Below are 6,000 nucleotides of genomic sequence, written 5' to 3'. Positions count from 1 at the left end.
CTGGGCTTGGAAATCACTGCAAGGACCATTGTTCCTCAGAAATTGGACATTAATTGCAATCCAAAAACCTTAGCAGATCTCCATTCTTTGTGTGGGTCTTTGAATTGGGTTAGGCCCTGGCTAGGCCTCACTAATGAGGACCTAGAACCCCTTTTCAATTTATTGAAGGGGGAGAGAGAGCTGGTTTCTCCCAGGGAACTGACCCCAGAGGCAAAAGCCGCAATCGAAAAGGTACAGAAAGCTCTAGCAGAGAGGCAGGCTCATCGCTACAAGCCTGAACTCCCTTTCAAATTCATAATCCTGGGAAAACTGCCACACTTACATGGTTTGATATTCCAGTGGATTGAGGGGCAGAGAGATTTGCTTTTAATCATAGAGTGGGTCTTTCTCTCCCACCAAAGATCCAAAACCATCACAAAGCCACAAGAACTCATAGCTCAGCTGATTCAGAAGGCAAGAATGAGACTGTATGAGCTGGCAGGTTGTGACTTCACATGTATTCACCTTCCAGTCAAACTCTCAGAGGAGGGAAGGAACTCTCCTGAGAGGTTGACAAAGGAGATGTTCGAGCACTTGCTCCAGTCTCCAATTGTCTCGACAGCTACAGTGAACAAATATCAGTCCATGCCCCGTCTCACAAGCTGTTCAATGAGGAATTCCACCTCATTCCTCGTGAGAAGAGGAGTCGGAGACCACTCAAAGCTCTTACACTGTTCACAGATGCTTCTGGGGTTTCCCACAGGTCAGTGATGACTTGGAGAAATCCTCAGACTCAGCATTGGGAAGCTGATGTTGAGTTTGTGGAGGGATCACCTCGGGTAGCTGAACTGGCTGCAGTGGTAAGAGCTTTTGAGAAGTTCTCAACTTGGTAACAGACTCAGCCTATGTAGCAGGGGTAGTGTCCAGGGAGGAGCAGGCAGTGTTCAAAGACATCGGGAATGAGCAGCTTTTCAGGTTGCTGTCAAAACTAATCTATCTAATTTCTCATAGATAACCTCTGTTCTGTGTGATGCATGTGAGGTCACACACCAATTTGCCAGGTGAGATCACAGAAGGGAATTGTCAGGCAGACTCTCTTGCAACCCCAGCTGAACAAGCACGTCTCCCAGACCTCTTCCAACAGGCAAGCTGAGCCACCATGTTGTAACCCTGTACCCAGATGCTTTAAGAATGGTATGTTCCTGTAACCCTGTAACCCCTGTAAAACCTATGGACTGACCCTCTGCAATGGGATTGGCAAGAAGCCAAAGGTTCCCTCCTCCCCTTTCCTGACCCTAGAAAAGACCCCAGACCTTGAGGATCTTCCTCTTTTTCCCCTTGGAAGCCATGAAGAAATAAACTGAGGAAAACCCTGGGAAAGAGCCTCTATATATCTTATCCTGTTCGATATGATATCACCTCAGGCTAGCTCTGCAGGGTTTAGGGGAACAGAACTAGCCTCTGGGTGATTTATCACCACCAGCAATACCATGAGAATGTGCCAGGTCTGATCCCTCAGTTCCAGCTAATATGGAGTCAGGCTCGAGCCATTGTGGCCACCTGTCCCAACTGCCAGCTCCAGGCCATGCCATCGCTAGGTACAGGGGTTAACCCCCGAGGCCTTGGCAGCTGTGAGGTGTGGCAGACAGACATCACACACATTCTCAGTTTTGGTCACCTCAAATATGTTCATGTAAGCATTGACACATATTCAGGTGCGGTTTATGCCTCTGCCCACGCAGGAGAAAGAGCTGTGCATGCCAAACAACATCTAGTGCAAGCCTTTTCAGTATTGGGGATCCCTAAGGAAATCAAAACAGATAATGGTCCAGCGTATGTGTCCAAGGAGTTCCTAGAATTTGTCCAGCAGTGGGGAGTGGAACATAAGACAGGCATCCCCCACTGCCCCACAGGCCAAGCTGTGATTGAGCATGCACACCAGACGCTCAAGCAAGTTCTGGCTAGACAGAGCAGTTCAACTGTGTGGATGTCTCCACAGCAGAAGCTCTGTAAAGCCCTGTTCACTATCAATTTTCTGAACTGTTCATTTGAAAACATGAGTCCTCCTGTGGTTCGTCATTTTAACAGTGGTAAACAGTTCAAGTTCTCTCAGCATCCACCAGTTTTGATTAGGGATCCAGAAACATGGGAAACCAAAGGTCCCTATGAGCTTGTTACCTGGGGATGTGGTTATGCGTGCGTATCCACTCCCTCAGGCCCTCGGTGGATTCCCCAGAAATGGGTGAAGCCTTTTGTCCCCAAACAGCCAGCTCCAGCTGAAGGGGAAGAGAAGGAAGTCGCAGTTGCTTCAAAAAGAAGATGCCGCTGGAAAGAGGAAAGAAAGCCTTCATAGAGAACTACATTCCAGTAGATACCAGAGACTTTTAACATGTTTTAAAAAATGTTTGTTGCTCTTTTTAGAGAATAACTTCCTTCCACTCAACCCCGTGATGAACCCCATCCAAGTTGTCTTCTTGTTAACAATGAACAGTCTGGCAGCTGCAGGGATCGTCCCTCAGCCGCGTCAAAACGTCGGGGTGACCCTGGCATAGACACTCGAACAGGAAAACATATACCTGTCCACGGCAGCAGAAAAAAATCCTATATCCACCTGCCTGGTAGGAGTTCCCTTGAAGGCTGGAGAATATTCAGCCACTTTTGAAATACAGATGCCAAATGAACTTCTCGAGTCACACACAATTTCATTATAGAAACCTCAGAGGCAGCAAACAGTAATAAGTAAGAATCCTCTAGAGGAACTGCTGCCAGGTTTGCCCAAAGCAGCTCAGGAACCCCAGGAATTACAGTTGCTGGGTTCCTATGCAGCACAATACTGCATTCATTTTATAATCTTTCCAAAACCTTCTGACACCAAAGAGTTTCACAACATAAAGCAATTACAGACAGGAATTCATGGCTAAAAGGTGGTGCAATGTTCTGAGTCATCTTGCAGCAGACTCCCCATCTCTAACAAGTCCCAAGAGCCTCCGTAAAGGGTTGTTCTTGGTTTCTGGAGAACGGGCATGGGCAGGGATCCCCTCGCGGCTTTTAGGAGGACCATGTACCTTTGGGTGGCTGTTCCTGTTGGCACCCAACAAAACCTTAATTAGTGATTGAACTCATAAAAACAAATCGGTTAATAAAATCCAAAAAAGAAGTGCAGACAATTTGTACAGAGATTGTGATTCTGAAACTTTTCATTGGGCCATGTCAAAAAGAATTGTTGTATCTGTGTTTCTTCCATGGGTCGCAGCAGCCAAGGCTCTGGATGAATTGGGCCACCTAGAGTGTTGGGTAGTCAAGCAGGGAAATTTGACATCCACTGCCATCAGTTGCCTCCTAGAAGACGAGGAAATTACCAGGCAGATCACACTCCAAAACTGTGCTGCCATAGATTTTCTCCTGCTGCTGCATGGACATGAGTGCCAGAAATTTGAAGGACTTTGCTGCATGAACCCGACCTCAAAAGCTCCTAACATCCATGCTGCCCTCCGAAACATGAACAGCTTGATCGGACAAGTGAAGCAAGAATCTGAAGATTGGCTCAATGAACTGTTCAAAGGCTGGGGACTCACAGGGTGGTGGACTTCTATAGTTAAAACTATTTTGTTATTCTTTGTTATTGTTTTCCTTGTAATAATGGTGTTCGGAATCCTTAGTCACTTAGTTTTCAAGGCCATTAGTGGTCTCATTCCTTCTACCTCAGTAGTTAATCACATAGAGATGAAAACCCTGAAAAAATCTAACTCTCCCACTAACTGCAAGTGGTGGGAAAGATCATAACTTGAATCAAAATAAACCTAATATCCTTCCTTCAACTTTTTAAACAAAAAATGGTGAGATGTTGTTTCCCACTACCCAAGATGTATTGAGATGGTATGTCCCCTGACTCCTGTGACCCCTGTAATACATATAGACTCACTCTATCCCTCTGCTTTACTCTATTGGCAGGATGCCAATTCTCCCCCCGCCCCTTCCTGACCCTTGAAAAAACCCCTGTCCTTGGGAATCTTCCTCTTTTGCCCCCTGGACACCATGAAGAAATAAACCACGGAACCCCCTGGGAGAAAAGAGCCTCTTTTGAATCTTTTACCTTAGTTCATGCCATTGTCCCAGGCTTGCCCTGCTACAGAATTACCAGGGTGCAGGGTGAGCCTCGGACTGAGTAGCAATTCAATTTGTAACAAAAGTCTGGGTGGACATTAGAAGGAAACTGGAAAAATTGGATGATTGGCAGGAAAAGGGTTTGAATGAGTTATTAAGAGAAGCACAAAAGGTGTATTTCAGGAGGGAGGAAGAAAAGACAAAGACAAAAGCAAAAAAATCATGATGGCAGTTGCAAGAGAGTGTATAGGAACTGGGAAAAGTGAGTCAGTAGGGGCTAGGAAAAATGAACTAAGAGATACTGCAAGGAGTGAACCACACAAGAAAGTAGAAGAGAAGAGACAACCGGACAGAGGAAGGAAGACAGCAGGAATGGATCTATTTTGCTATTATTGTAATGAAAGAGGTCATATAAAAAGGTTTTGCAAAAAAAGAGACTGGGATGAGGCAATAGAAAAAGAGTCAAATGATTTGGAGAAGATCTTGAAAGGGGAGGATTAGGGGTGTCAGGGGCTCTATGCTCTGAGGGATAAAAATGAGCATCTAAATGAACCCCTGGTAAACTTAGATGTAGGCCTTGAGAGTAAAGTTTACGAATTTTTAGTGGATACTGGAGCGGACAGGTCAAGCGTTAAAGAAATATCTGAAGGATGTAAATTAAGTGACCGAAAATGTAAAGTAAAAAGTGTCTAAAATAGCCCCTTCAAAGTGTCTATTATAGAAAAAGTACATATAAAAGGGAATTTTAGGGAAACATATGCAGACCTGTTATACATACCAATTCAAGATAGCAATCTTTTGGGTCAGGATTTACAGGTGCAATTAAAAATAGGTGTGGTGCCCAAAGGAGGGCGTATGGTAGTAAAAACAATGGTGCTAAAAGAAGAGGATGAAGAGGGTATAAATCTGAAAGTGAAGGCAGAGGGAGGAGGTCGTGGACTGTTAAGCATCCCTCCAATAAAAATTAAAATTAAACCTGGAATTCCACCAATAGGAGTCTGACAACACCCTGTTTCCTCAGAAGGAAAGCAAGGATTAGCATCTATAATTAAAAGTTCAGTTGAGGATGGGATTTTAGAACCGTGCATGTCCACACATAACACCCCGATATTACCCATAAAGAAACCAGATGGTACATATAGGCTGGTGCAAGATCTAAGGGAAGTGAATAAACAGACTATCACATGTTACCCAGTGGTAGCTAATCCATATAATTTGTAAAGTAAAGTACCATCAAAACATGCATGGTTTAGTGTAATCAATTGAAAAAATGCTTTTTGGTCATGCCCTCTGGAAAAAGAGAGTAGAGAACGGTTTGCTTTTGAGTGTCAAGATGAAGAAACTGGGAGAAAACAGCAGTTACAATGGACCCAGCTACCACAAGGATTTACAAAATCACCTAATTTATTCAGTCAAGCCCTAAAGGAACTAATAAAGCACTTTACACCAAGAAGGGATACAGAGGTTCTGCAATATGTTCATGATTTATTAATTTCAGGGGAATTAAAGGAAGATGTACAAGAGACCAGAGTTGAACTATTATGCTTCTTAGGGGAAAAGGTTTTAAAGGTGTCCAAAAAGAAATTGCAATTTGTATAACCAGAAGTGAAATATTTAGGACATCTAATTGGTAAAGTGTTGCGAGACGACGCGGGAGACGAGTCTCAGGCTATCATGGTCAACAAGTCTCAACTTTATTATAGTGCTGTGGCCCTTTTATACAGTAGATAATCAAGCTCATGCATATTGCAAAACCATAGCTCATGATTGGTACAGATACTTTTAAGCCCCTTGACGCATGTCGAAAACCTTGCAGTTACAGCTGTTTCTCTTCATGTACTTTTCCCATAACATGCTGTTATACTTCTTTGTTATTGTTCCTCTTCTATCCCCGCAAGGGCACCCTGCCCTTGCCCC

Source organism: Catharus ustulatus, chromosome 9 (assembly GCF_009819885.2).
Source record: "Catharus ustulatus isolate bCatUst1 chromosome 9, bCatUst1.pri.v2, whole genome shotgun sequence".
Taxonomy (NCBI): Eukaryota; Metazoa; Chordata; class Aves; order Passeriformes; family Turdidae; genus Catharus; species Catharus ustulatus.
The sequence above is the reverse complement of the archived record's forward strand: the minus strand, read 5'-3'. Positions refer to the sequence as shown.